At 50.3% G+C, this 14,074-nt stretch overlaps 2 long non-coding RNA genes across 4 annotated transcripts; both read left to right on the top strand.

The window, feature by feature from the left end:
- The first annotated feature begins 1,400 nt into the window (after window positions 1–1,400).
- Window positions 1,401–2,337, top strand: LOC109199055 (uncharacterized). Its single transcript, XR_002059548.2, has 3 exons — window positions 1,401–1,471; window positions 1,566–1,855; window positions 2,179–2,337. It is a non-coding gene; the product is annotated as an uncharacterized LOC109199055 (long non-coding RNA).
- A 59-nt stretch (window positions 2,338–2,396) lies between these two features.
- LOC109199052 (uncharacterized) lies at window positions 2,397–7,456 on the top strand. 3 transcript variants are annotated; one of them, XR_003217956.1, is made up of 14 exons: window positions 2,397–2,493; window positions 2,588–2,877; window positions 3,368–3,454; window positions 3,612–3,901; window positions 4,226–4,291; window positions 4,391–4,541; window positions 4,636–4,925; window positions 5,253–5,318; window positions 5,418–5,568; window positions 5,663–5,952; window positions 6,276–6,341; window positions 6,441–6,591; window positions 6,686–6,975; window positions 7,298–7,456. It is a non-coding gene; the product is annotated as an uncharacterized LOC109199052 (long non-coding RNA). The 3 variants fall into 3 exon arrangements; XR_003217958.1 differs by lacking the exon at window positions 4,226–4,291; XR_003217957.1 differs by lacking the exons at window positions 2,397–2,493; window positions 2,588–2,877 and having other exon boundaries at window positions 3,447–3,517.
- The last annotated feature ends 6,618 nt before the right edge of the window (window positions 7,457–14,074 follow it).

Below are 14,074 nucleotides of genomic sequence, written 5' to 3'. Positions count from 1 at the left end.
ACACACACACAACAGAGGGGGAAGAGATAGAGAAATTGGCAAATGTGAGATCATGCTAAGCAGCTTGAACTGAAAGTGACTGGAAATGTTTACGTTTGATCAGCCACCCATCCATTCTCTGCTGTGTTTCTTTTTCAGTGTCACAGGGGAACTCGAGCCTATCCCAGCTATCTTAGGGCGAGAAGCAGGGTACACCCTCCACAGGTCACCAGTCTGTTGCAGAGCTAACACATAGACACAGAAAACCATTCGCACCTGTGGGCGATTTAGACTTTTCAACTAACCTCTTGCCACTAACTGCAGGTCGTTGGACTGTGGCAGGAAGCCGGAGTACAAGGAAAGAACCCACGCAAAAACAGGAAGAACATGCAAACTCCACACAGAACCACGGTAGAGCTGAACTCAAGACCTTCTTCCTGTGCGGTAACGGTGCTAACCACTGTGCCGCCCGCATGTGAGCAACCGTCTCGCAGAAATTTGAACAAGTTCAATGACTTTCTTTTCAAGCTGCTTACATTACATTGACTTATGTTTTTACACAATCTCAGAAGAGGAGAGCCACTGAGGGAACGCCTTCCGCCCTTCCGACGCCTCCACCGTGACTCCACTTCTGAGAGGAATTGCCTACAGATCAAGCATGGAGTGTGCCTGAATGGACATACAGAACTCCAAGGTTCGGCCCGGTGTTGAGGGTTTTCCCAAAGGTGAGGGCCCGGCGGGCGGTGCCTCACAGCCCTCCGCCTCTGGGAGTGGCCCATTTCTACTAAGGAGGCAAGAGGTGGCCAGGAGTCTGTCAGCGAGTTCTGCATGTCCTGGTGACCCTCCACCTGTTTCACAGGTGGGTGCAGCCTGATCTATCTACTGAAAGTCTAGACAGACCAGACCAGCTCAACCACACAGACACTTCCTACCTGATCTGAAGACAAAAGCAGAGTATGCAATATGTGGGACAAACACACACACACACTCACAGATCAGGGGAAAGAGACAGAAGAAATGGCAAAATATCTCACACACACACACACACACAACAGAGGGGAAGAGATAGAGAAATTGGCAAATGTGAGATCATGCTAAGCAGCTTGAACTGAAAGTGACTGGAAATGTTTACGTTTGATCAGCCACCCATCCATTCTCTGCTGTGTTTCTTTTTCAGTGTCACAGGGGAACTCGAGCCTATCCCAGCTATCTTAGGGCGAGAAGCAGGGTACACCCTCCACAGGTCACCAGTCTGTTGCAGAGCTAACACATAGACACAGAAAACCATTCGCACCTGTGGGCGATTTAGACTTTTCAACTAACCTCTTGCCACTAACTGCAGGTCGTTGGACTGTGGCAGGAAGCCGGAGTACAAGGAAAGAACCCACGCAAAAACAGGAAGAACATGCAAACTCCACACAGAACCACGGTAGAGCTAACTCAAGACCTTCTTCCTGTGCGGTAACGGTGCTAACCACTGTGCCGCCCGCATGTGAGCAACCGTCTCGCAGAAATTTGAACAAGTTCAATGACTTTCTTTTCAAGCTGCTTACATTACATTGACTTATGTTTTTACACAATCTCAGAAGAGGAGAGCCACTGAGGGAACGCCTTCCGCCCTTCCGACGCCTCCACCGTGACTCCACTTCTGAGAGGAATTGCCTACAGATCAAGCATGGAGTGTGCCTGAATGGACATACAGAACTCCAAGGTTCGGCCCGGTGTTGAGGGTTTTCCCAAAGGTGAGGGCCCGGCGGGCGGTGCCTCACAGCCCTCCGCCTCTGGGAGTGGCCCATTTCTACTAAGGAGGCAAGAGGTGGCCAGGAGTCTGTCAGCGAGTTCTGCATGTCCTGGTGACCCTCCACCTGTTTCACAGGTGGGTGCAGCCTGATCTATCTACTGAAAGTCTAGACAGACCAGACCAGCTCAACCACACAGACACTTCCTACCTGATCTGAAGACAAAAGCAGAGTATGCAATATGTGGGACAAACACACACACACACTCACAGATCAGGGGAAAGAGACAGAAGAAATGGCAAAAGACAGAATATCTCACACACACACACACACAACAGAGGGGAAGAGATAGAGAAATTGGCAAATGTGAGATCATGCTAAGCAGCTTGAACTGAAAGTGACTGGAAATGTTTACGTTTGATCAGCCACCCATCCATTCTCTGCTGTGTTTCTTTTTCAGTGTCACAGGGGAACTCGAGCCTATCCCAGCTATCTTAGGGCGAGAAGCAGGGTACACCCTCCACAGGTCACCAGTCTGTTGCAGAGCTAACACATAGACACAGAAAACCATTCGCACCTGTGGGCGATTTAGACTTTTCAACTAACCTCTTGCCACTAACTGCAGGTCGTTGGACTGTGGCAGGAAGCCGGAGTACAAGGAAAGAACCCACGCAAAAACAGGAAAACATGCAAACTCCACACAGAACCACGGTAGAGCTGAACTCAAGACCTTCTTCCTGTGCGGTAACGGTGCTAACCACTGTGCCGCCCGCATGTGAGCAACCGTCTCGCAGAAATTTGAACAAGTTCAATGACTTTCTTTTCAAGCTGCTTACATTACATTGACTTATGTTTTTACACAATCTCAGAAGAGGAGAGCCACTGAGGGAACGCCTTCCGCCCTTCCGACGCCTCCACCGTGACTCCACTTCTGAGAGGAATTGCCTACAGATCAAGCATGGAGTGTGCCTGAATGGACATACAGAACTCCAAGGTTCGGCCCGGTGTTGAGGGTTTTCCCAAAGGTGAGGGCCCGGCGGGCGGTGCCTCACAGCCCTCCGCCTCTGGGAGTGGCCCATTTCTACTAAGGAGGCAAGAGGTGGCCAGGAGTCTGTCAGCGAGTTCTGCATGTCCTGGTGACCCTCCACCTGTTTCACAGGTGGGTGCAGCCTGATCTATCTACTGAAAGTCTAGACAGACCAGACCAGCTCAACCACACAGACACTTCCTACCTGATCTGAAGACAAAAGCAGAGTATGCAATATGTGGGACAAACACACACACACACTCACAGATCAGGGGAAAGAGACAGAAGAAATGGCAAAAGACAGAATATCTCACACACACACACACACACAACAGAGGGGGAAGAGATAGAGAAATTGGCAAATGTGAGATCATGCTAAGCAGCTTGAACTGAAAGTGACTGGAAATGTTTACGTTTGATCAGCCACCCTCCATTCTCTGCTGTGTTTCTTTTTCAGTGTCACAGGGGAACTCGAGCCTATCCCAGCTATCTTAGGGCGAGAAGCAGGGTACACCCTCCACAGGTCACCAGTCTGTTGCAGAGCTAACACATAGACACAGAAAACCATTCGCACCTGTGGGCGATTTAGACTTTTCAACTAACCTCTTGCCACTAACTGCAGGTCGTTGGACTGTGGCAGGAAGCCGGAGTACAAGGAAAGAACCCACGCAAAAACAGGAAGAACATGCAAACTCCACACAGAACCACGGTAGAGCTAACTCAAGACCTTCTTCCTGTGCGGTAACGGTGCTAACCACTGTGCCGCCCGCATGTGAGCAACCGTCTCGCAGAAATTTGAACAAGTTCAATGACTTTCTTTTCAAGCTGCTTACATTACATTGACTTATGTTTTTACACAATCTCAGAAGAGGAGAGCCACTGAGGGAACGCCTTCCGCCCTTCCGACGCCTCCACCGTGACTCCACTTCTGAGAGGAATTGCCTACAGATCAAGCATGGAGTGTGCCTGAATGGACATACAGAACTCCAAGGTTCGGCCCGGTGTTGAGGGTTTTCCCAAAGGTGAGGGCCCGGCGGGCGGTGCCTCACAGCCCTCCGCCTCTGGGAGTGGCCCATTTCTACTAAGGAGGCAAGAGGTGGCCAGGAGTCTGTCAGCGAGTTCTGCATGTCCTGGTGACCCTCCACCTGTTTCACAGGTGGGTGCAGCCTGATCTATCTACTGAAAGTCTAGACAGACCAGACCAGCTCAACCACACAGACACTTCCTACCTGATCTGAAGACAAAAGCAGAGTATGCAATATGTGGGACAAACACACACACACACTCACAGATCAGGGGAAAGAGACAGAAGAAATGGCAAAAGACAGAATATCTCACACACACACACACACAACAGAGGGGGAAGAGATAGAGAAATTGGCAAATGTGAGATCATGCTAAGCAGCTTGAACTGAAAGTGACTGGAAATGTTTACGTTTGATCAGCCACCCATCCATTCTCTGCTGTGTTTCTTTTTCAGTGTCACAGGGGAACTCGAGCCTATCCCAGCTATCTTAGGGCGAGAAGCAGGGTACACCCTCCACAGGTCACCAGTCTGTTGCAGAGCTAACACATAGACACAGAAAACCATTCGCACCTGTGGGCGATTTAGACTTTTCAACTAACCTCTTGCCACTAACTGCAGGTCGTTGGACTGTGGCAGGAAGCCGGAGTACAAGGAAAGAACCCACGCAAAAACAGGAAGAACATGCAAACTCCACACAGAACCACGGTAGAGCTAAACTCAAGACCTTCTTCCTGTGCGGTAACGGTGCTAACCACTGTGCCGCCCGCATGTGAGCAACCGTCTCGCAGAAATTTGAACAAGTTCAATGACTTTCTTTTCAAGCTGCTTACATTACATTGACTTATGTTTTTACACAATCTCAGAAGAGGAGAGCCACTGAGGGAACGCCTTCCGCCCTTCCGACGCCTCCACCGTGACTCCACTTCTGAGAGGAATTGCCTACAGATCAAGCATGGAGTGTGCCTGAATGGACATACAGAACTCCAAGGTTCGGCCCGGTGTTGAGGGTTTTCCCAAAGGTGAGGGCCCGGCGGGCGGTGCCTCACAGCCCTCCGCCTCTGGGAGTGGCCCATTTCTACTAAGGAGGCAAGAGGTGGCCAGGAGTCTGTCAGCGAGTTCTGCATGTCCTGGTGACCCTCCACCTGTTTCACAGGTGGGTGCAGCCTGATCTATCTACTGAAAGTCTAGACAGACCAGACCAGCTCAACCACACAGACACTTCCTACCTGATCTGAAGACAAAAGCAGAGTATGCAATATGTGGGACAAACACACACACACACACTCACAGATCAGGGGAAAGAGACAGAAGAAATGGCAAAAGACCAGAATATCTCACACACACACACACACAACAGAGGGGGAAGAGATAGAGAAATTGGCAAATGTGAGATCATGCTAAGCAGCTTGAACTGAAAGTGACTGGAAATGTTTACGTTTGATCAGCCACCCATCCATTCTCTGCTGTGTTTCTTTTTCAGTGTCACAGGGGAACTCGAGCCTATCCCAGCTATCTTAGGGCGAGAAGCAGGGTACACCCTCCACAGGTCACCAGTCTGTTGCAGAGCTAACACATAGACACAGAAAACCATTCGCACCTGTGGGCGATTTAGACTTTTCAACTAACCTCTTGCCACTAACTGCAGGTCGTTGGACTGTGGCAGGAAGCCGGAGTACAAGGAAAGAACCCACGCAAAAACAGGAAGAACATGCAAACTCCACACAGAACCACGGTAGAGCTGAACTCAAGACCTTCTTCCTGTGCGGTAACGGTGCTAACCACTGTGCCGCCCGCATGTGAGCAACCGTCTCGCAGAAATTTGAACAAGTTCAATGACTTTCTTTTCAAGCTGCTTACATTACATTGACTTATGTTTTTACACAATCTCAGAAGAGGAGAGCCACTGAGGGAACGCCTTCCGCCCTTCCGACGCCTCCACCGTGACTCCACTTCTGAGAGGAATTGCCTACAGATCAAGCATGGAGTGTGCCTGAATGGACATACAGAACTCCAAGGTTCGGCCCGGTGTTGAGGGTTTTCCCAAAGGTGAGGGCCCGGCGGGCGGTGCCTCACAGCCCTCCGCCTCTGGGAGTGGCCCATTTCTACTAAGGAGGCAAGAGGTGGCCAGGAGTCTGTCAGCGAGTTCTGCATGTCCTGGTGACCCTCCACCTGTTTCACAGGTGGGTGCAGCCTGATCTATCTACTGAAAGTCTAGACAGACCAGACCAGCTCAACCACACAGACACTTCCTACCTGATCTGAAGACAAAAGCAGAGTATGCAATATGTGGGACAAACACACACACACACTCACAGATCAGGGGAAAGAGACAGAAGAAATGGCAAAAGACAGAATATCTCACACACACACACACACAACAGAGGGGAAGAGATAGAGAAATTGGCAAATGTGAGATCATGCTAAGCAGCTTGAACTGAAAGTGACTGGAAATGTTTACGTTTGATCAGCCACCCATCCATTCTCTGCTGTGTTTCTTTTTCAGTGTCACAGGGGAACTCGAGCCTATCCCAGCTATCTTAGGGCGAGAAGCAGGGTACACCCTCCACAGGTCACCAGTCTGTTGCAGAGCTAACACATAGACACAGAAAACCATTCGCACCTGTGGGCGATTTAGACTTTTCAACTAACCTCTTGCCACTAACTGCAGGTCGTTGGACTGTGGCAGGAAGCCGGAGTACAAGGAAAGAACCCACGCAAAAACAGGAAGAACATGCAAACTCCACACAGAACCACGGTAGAGCTAAACTCAAGACCTTCTTCCTGTGCGGTAACGGTGCTAACCACTGTGCCGCCCGCATGTGAGCAACCGTCTCGCAGAAATTTGAACAAGTTCAATGACTTTCTTTTCAAGCTGCTTACATTACATTGACTTATGTTTTTACACAATCTCAGAAGAGGAGAGCCACTGAGGGAACGCCTTCCGCCCTTCCGACGCCTCCACCGTGACTCCACTTCTGAGAGGAATTGCCTACAGATCAAGCATGGAGTGTGCCTGAATGGACATACAGAACTCCAAGGTTCGGCCCGGTGTTGAGGGTTTTCCCAAAGGTGAGGGCCCGGCGGGCGGTGCCTCACAGCCCTCCGCCTCTGGGAGTGGCCCATTTCTACTAAGGAGGCAAGAGGTGGCCAGGAGTCTGTCAGCGAGTTCTGCATGTCCTGGTGACCCTCCACCTGTTTCACAGGTGGGTGCAGCCTGATCTATCTACTGAAAGTCTAGACAGACCAGACCAGCTCAACCACACAGACACTTCCTACCTGATCTGAAGACAAAAGCAGAGTATGCAATATGTGGGACAAACACACACACACACTCACAGATCAGGGGAAAGAGACAGAAGAAATGGCAAAAGACAGAATATCTCACACACACACACACACAACAGAGGGGAAGAGATAGAGAAATTGGCAAATGTGAGATCATGCTAAGCAGCTTGAACTGAAAGTGACTGGAAATGTTTACGTTTGATCAGCCACCCTCCATTCTCTGCTGTGTTTCTTTTTCAGTGTCACAGGGGAACTCGAGCCTATCCCAGCTATCTTAGGGCGAGAAGCAGGGTACACCCTCCACAGGTCACCAGTCTGTTGCAGAGCTAACACATAGACACAGAAAACCATTCGCACCTGTGGGCGATTTAGACTTTTCAACTAACCTCTTGCCACTAACTGCAGGTCGTTGGACTGTGGCAGGAAGCCGGAGTACAAGGAAAGAACCACGCAAAAACAGGAAGAACATGCAAACTCCACACAGAACCACGGTAGAGCTAACTCAAGACCTTCTTCCTGTGCGGTAACGGTGCTAACCACTGTGCCGCCCGCATGTGAGCAACCGTCTCGCAGAAATTTGAACAAGTTCAATGACTTTCTTTTCAAGCTGCTTACATTACATTGACTTATGTTTTTACACAATCTCAGAAGAGGAGAGCCACTGAGGGAACGCCTTCCGCCTTCCGACGCCTCCACCGTGACTCCACTTCTGAGAGGAATTGCCTACAGATCAAGCATGGAGTGTGCCTGAATGGACATACAGAACTCCAAGGTTCGGCCCGGTGTTGAGGGTTTTCCCAAAGGTGAGGGCCCGGCGGGCGGTGCCTCACAGCCCTCCGCCTCTGGGAGTGGCCCATTTCTACTAAGGAGGCAAGAGGTGGCCAGGAGTCTGTCAGCGAGTTCTGCATGTCCTGGTGACCCTCCACCTGTTTCACAGGTGGGTGCAGCCTGATCTATCTACTGAAAGTCTAGACAGACCAGACCAGCTCAACCACACAGACACTTCCTACCTGATCTGAAGACAAAAGCAGAGTATGCAATATGTGGGACAAACACACACACACACTCACAGATCAGGGGAAAGAGACAGAAGAAATGGCAAAAGACAGAATATCTCACACACACACACACACAACAGAGGGGAAGAGATAGAGAAATTGGCAAATGTGAGATCATGCTAAGCAGCTTGAACTGAAAGTGACTGGAAATGTTTACGTTTGATCAGCCACCCTCCATTCTCTGCTGTGTTTCTTTTTCAGTGTCACAGGGGAACTCGAGCCTATCCCAGCTATCTTAGGGCGAGAAGCAGGGTACACCCTCCACAGGTCACCAGTCTGTTGCAGAGCTAACACATAGACACAGAAACCATTCGCACCTGTGGGCGATTTAGACTTTTCAACTAACTCTTGCCATAACTGCAGGTCGTTGGACTGTGGCAGGAAGCCGGAGTACAAGGAAAGAACCCACGCAAAACAGGAAAACATGCAAACTCCACACAGAACCACGGTAGAGCTGAACTCAAGACCTTCTTCCTGTGCGGTAACGGTGCTAACCACTGTAAAGCGGCGCATGTGAGCAACCGTCTCGCAGAAATTTGAACAAGTTCAATGACTTTCTTTTCAAGCTGCTTACATTACATTGACTTATGTTTTTACACAATCTCAGAAGAGGAGAGCCACTGAGGGAACGCCTTCCGCCTTCCGACGCCTCCACCGTGACTCACTTCTGAGAGGAATTGCTACAGATCAAGCATGGAGTGTGCCTGAATGGACATACAGAACTCCAAGGTTCGGCCCGGTGTTGAGGGTTTCCCAAAGGTGAGGCCCGGCGGGCGGTGCCTCACAGCCCTCCGCCTCTGGGAGTGGCCCATTTCTACTAAGGAGGCAAGAGGTGGCCAGGAGTCTGTCAGCGAGTTCTGCATGTCCTGGTGACCCTCCACCTGTTTCACAGGTGGGTGCAGCCTGATCTATCTACTGAAAGTCTAGACAGACCAGACCAGCTCAACCACACAGACACTTCCTACCTGATCTGAAGACAAAAGCAGAGTATGCAATATGTGGGACAAACACACACACACTCACAGATCAGGGGAAAGAGACAGAAGAAATGGCAAAGACAGAATATCTCAACCACACACACACACAACAGAGGGGAAGAGATAGAGAAATTGGCAATGTGAGATCATGCTAAGCAGCTTGAACTGAAAGTGACTGGAAATGTTTACGTTTGATCAGCCACCCATCCATTCTCTGCTGTGTTTCTTTTTCAGTGTCACAGGGAACTCGAGCCTATCCAGCTATCTTAGGGCGAGAAGCAGGGTACACCTCCACAGTCACCAGTCTGTTGCAGAGCTAACCATAGACACAGAAAACCATTCGCACCTGTGGGCGATTTAGACTTTTCACTAACTCTTGCCACTAACTGCAGGTCGTTGGACTGTGGCAGGAAGCCGGAGTACAAGGAAAGAACCCACGCAAAAACAGGAAAACATGCAAACTCCACACAGAACCACGTAGAGCTAACTCAAGACCTTCTCCTGTGCGGTAACGGTGCTAACCACTGTGCCGCCCGCATGTGAGCAACCGTCTCGCAGAAATTTGAACAAGTTCAATGACTTCTTTCAAGCTGCTTACATTACATTGACTATGTTTACACAATCTCAGAAGAGAGAGCCACTGAGGGAACGCCTTCCGCCTTCCGACGCCTCCACCGTGACTCCACTTCGAGAGGAATTGCCTACAGATCAAGCATGGAGTGTGCCTGAATGGACATACAGAACTCCAAGGTTCGGCCCGGTGTTGAGGGTTTCCCAAAGGTGAGGGCCCGGCGGGCGTGCCTCACAGCCCTCCGCTCTGGAGTGGCCCATTTCTACTAAGAGGCAAGAGGTGGCCAGGAGTCTGTCAGCGAGTTCTGCATGTCCTGGTGACCCTCACCTGTTTCACAGTGGGTGCAGCCTGATCTATCTACTGAAAGTCTAGACAGACCAGACCAGCTCAACCACACAGACACTTCCTACTGATCTGAAGACAAAAGCAGAGTATGCAATATGTGGGACAAACACACACACACACTCACAGATCAGGGGAAAGAGACAGAAGAAATGGCAAAACAGAATATTCACACCACACCACACACAACAGAGGGAGAGATAGAAATTGGCAATGTGAGATCATGCTAAGCAGCTTGAACTGAAAGTGACTGGAATGTTACGTTGATCAGCCACCCTCCATTCTCTGCTGTGTTCTTTTCAGTGTCACAGGGGAATCGAGCCTATCCCAGCTATCTTAGGGCGAGAAGCAGGGTACACCTCCACAGGTCACCAGTCTGTTGCAGAGCTAACACATAGACACAGAAAACCATTCGCACCTGTGGGCGATTTAGACTTTTCAACTAACCTCTTGCCACTAACTGCAGGTCGTTGGACTGTGGCAGGAAGCCGGAGTACAAGGAAGAACCCACGCAAAAACAGGAAGAACATGCAACTCCACACGAACCACGTAGAGCTAACTCAGACCTTCTTCCTGCGGTACGGTGCTAACCACTGTGCGCCCGCATTGAGCAACCGTTCGCAGAATTGAACAAGTTCAATGACTTTCTTTCAGCTGCTTACATACATTGACTATGTTTTTACAATACTCAGAAGAGAGAGCCACTGAGGGACGCCCTTCCGCCCTTCCGACGCCTCCACCGTGACTCACTCTGAGAGGAATTGCCTACAGATCAAGCATGGAGTGTGCCTGATGGACATACAAACTCCAAGGTTCGCCCGGGTTGAGGTTTTCCCAAGTAGGCCGCGGCGTGCCTCACAGCCCTCGCCTCTGGAGTGCCCATTTACTAAGGGCAAAGAGGTGGCCAGGAGTCTGTCAGCGAGTTCTGCATGTCCTGGACCCTCCACCTGTTCACAGTGGTGCAGCCTGATCTATCTACTGAAATCTAGCAGACCAGACCACTCAACACACAGACACTCCTACCTGACTGAGACAAAGCAGAGATGCAATAGTGGACAAACACACACCACACCACTCACAGATCAGGGAAAGAGACAGAAGAAATGGCAAAGAGAATATCTCACACACACACACACACACACACACAGAGAGGGAAGAGATAGAGAATTGGCAAATGTGAGATCATGCTAAGCAGCTTGAACTGAAAGTGACTGGAAATGTTTACGTTTGATCAGCCACCCGTCCATTCTCTGCTGTGTTTCTTTTTCAGTGTCACAGGGGAACTCGAGCCTATCCCAGCTATCTTAGGGCGAGAAGCAGGGTACACCCTCCACAGGTCACCAGTCTGTTGCAGAGCAACATAGACACAGAAAACCATTCGCACCTGGGCGATTTAGACTTTTCAACTAACCTCTTGCCACTAACTGCAGGTCGTTGGACTGTGGCAGGAAGCCGGAGTACAAGGAAAGAACCCACGCAAAAACAGGAGAACATGCAAACTCCACACAGAACCACGGTAGAGCTGAACTCAAGACCTTCTTCCTGTGCGGTAACGGTGCTAACCACTGTGCCGCCCGCATGTGAGCAACCGTCTCGCAGAAATTTGAACAAGTTCAATGACTTTCTTTTCAAGCTGCTTACATTACATTGACTTATGTTTTTACAATCTCAGAAGAGGAGAGCCACTGAGGAACGCCTTCCGCCCTTCCGACGCCTCCACCGTGACTCCACTTCGAGAGGAATTGCCTACAGATCAAGCATGGAGTGTGCCTGAATGGACATACAGAACTCCAAGGTTCGGCCCGGTGTTGAGGTTTTCCCAAGTGAGGCGGCGGGCGGTGCCTCACAGCCCTCCGCCTCTGGGAGTGGCCCATTCTACTAAGGAGGCAAGAGGTGGCCAGGAGTCTGTCAGCGAGTTCTGCATGTCCTGTGACCCTCCACCTGTTTCACAGGTGGGTGCAGCCTGATCTATCTACTGAAAGTCTAGACAGACCAGACCAGCTCAACCACACAGACTTCCTACCTGATCTGAGACAAAGCAGAGTATGCAATATGTGGACACACACACACACACACACTCACAGATCAGGGAAAGAGACAGAAGAAATGGCAAAAGACAGAATATCTCCACACACACACACACAACAGAGGGAAGAGATAGAGAAATTGGCAAATGTGAGATCATGCTAAGCAGCTTGAACTGAAAGTGACTGGAATGTTTACGTTTGATCAGCCACCCATCCATTCTCTGCTGTGTTTCTTTTTCAGTGTCACAGGGAACTCGCCTATCCCAGCTATCTTAGGGCGAGAAGCAGGGTACCCCTCCACAGGTCACCAGTCTGTTGCAGAGCAACACATAGACACAGAAAACCATTCGCACCTGTGGGCGATTTAGACTTTTCAACTAACCTCTTGCCACTAACTGCAGGTCGTTGGACTGTGGCAGGAAGCCGGTACAAGGAAAGAACCCACGCAAAACAGGAAGAACATGCAAACTCCACACAGAACCACGGTAGAGCTGAACTCAGACCTTTTCCTGTGCGGTACGGTGCTAACCACTGTGCCGCCCGCATGTGGCAACCGTCTCGCAGAAATTGAACAAGTTCAATGACTTTCTTTTCAAGCTGCTTACATTACATTGACTTATGTTTTACACAATCTCAGAGGAGCCACTGAGGAACGCCTTCCGCCCTTCCGACGCCTCCACCGTGACTCCACTTCTGAGAGGAATTGCCTACAGATCAAGCATGAGTGTGCCTGAATGGACATACAGAACTCCAAGGTTCGGCCCGGTGTTGAGGGTTTTCCCAAAGGTGAGGGCCCGCGGGCGGTGCCTCACAGCCCTCCGCCTCTGGGAGTGGCCCATTTCTACTAAGGAGGCAAGAGGGTGCCAGGAGTCTGTCAGCGAGTTCTGCATGTCCTGTGACCCTCCACCTGTTTCACAGGGTGGTGCAGCCTGATCTATCTACTGAAAGTCTACAGACCAGACCAGCTCAACACACAGACACTTCCTACCTGATCTGAAGACAAAAGCAGGTATGCAATATGTGGGACAAAACACACACACACACTCACAGATCAGGGAAAGAGACAGAAGAAATGGCAAAAAGAGAATATCTCACACACCACACACACACACACACACACGAGAGGAAGGATAGAGAAATTGCAATGTGGATCATGCTAGCAGCTTGAACTGAAGTGACTGGAAATGTTTACGTTGATCAGCCACCCGTCCATTCTTGCTGTGTTTCTTTTTCAGTCACAGGGGAACTCGAGCCTATCCCAGCTATCTAGGCGAGAGCAGGGTACCCTCACAGGTCACCAGTCTGTTGCAGAGCTACACATACAAGCAGAAAACCATCGCACCTGGGCGATTTAGACTTTTCAACTAACCTCTTGCCACTAACTGCAGGTCGTTGGACTGTGCAGGAAGCCGGAGTACAGGAAAGAACCACGCAAAAACAGGAAAACATGCAACTCCACACAACCACGGTAGAGCTGAATCAAGACCTTTCTTCCTGTGCGGTAACGGTGCTAACCACTGTGCCGCCGCATGTGAGCAACCGTCTCGCAGAAATTGAACAAGTTCAATGACTTTCTTTTCAAGCTGCTTACTTACATTGACTTATGTTTTTACACAATCTCAGAAGAGGAAGCCACTGAGGGAACGCCTTCCGCCCTTCCGACGCCTCCACCGTGACTCCACTTCTGAGAATTGCCTACAGATCAGCATGGAGTGTGCCTGAATGGACATACGAACTCCAAGGTTCGGCCCGGTGTTGGGGTTTTCCAAAGTGAGGGCCCGGCGGGCGGTGCCTCACAGCCTCCGCCTCTGGGAGTGGCCCATTTCTACTAAGGAGGCAAGAGGTGGCCAGGAGTCTGTCAGCGATTCTGCAGTCCTGGTGACCCTCCACCTGTTTCACAGGTGGGTGCAGCCTGATCTATCTACTGAAAGTCTAGACAGACCAGACCAGCTCAACCACACAGACACTTCTACCTGATCTGAAGACAAAGCAGGTATGCAATATGTGGGACAAACACACACACACACTCACAGATCAGGGAA

Source organism: Oreochromis niloticus, unplaced genomic scaffold, assembly GCF_001858045.2.
Source record: "Oreochromis niloticus isolate F11D_XX unplaced genomic scaffold, O_niloticus_UMD_NMBU tig00003601_pilon, whole genome shotgun sequence".
Taxonomy (NCBI): Eukaryota; Metazoa; Chordata; class Actinopteri; order Cichliformes; family Cichlidae; genus Oreochromis; species Oreochromis niloticus.
This window is presented reverse-complemented; position numbering and strand designations above follow the sequence as displayed.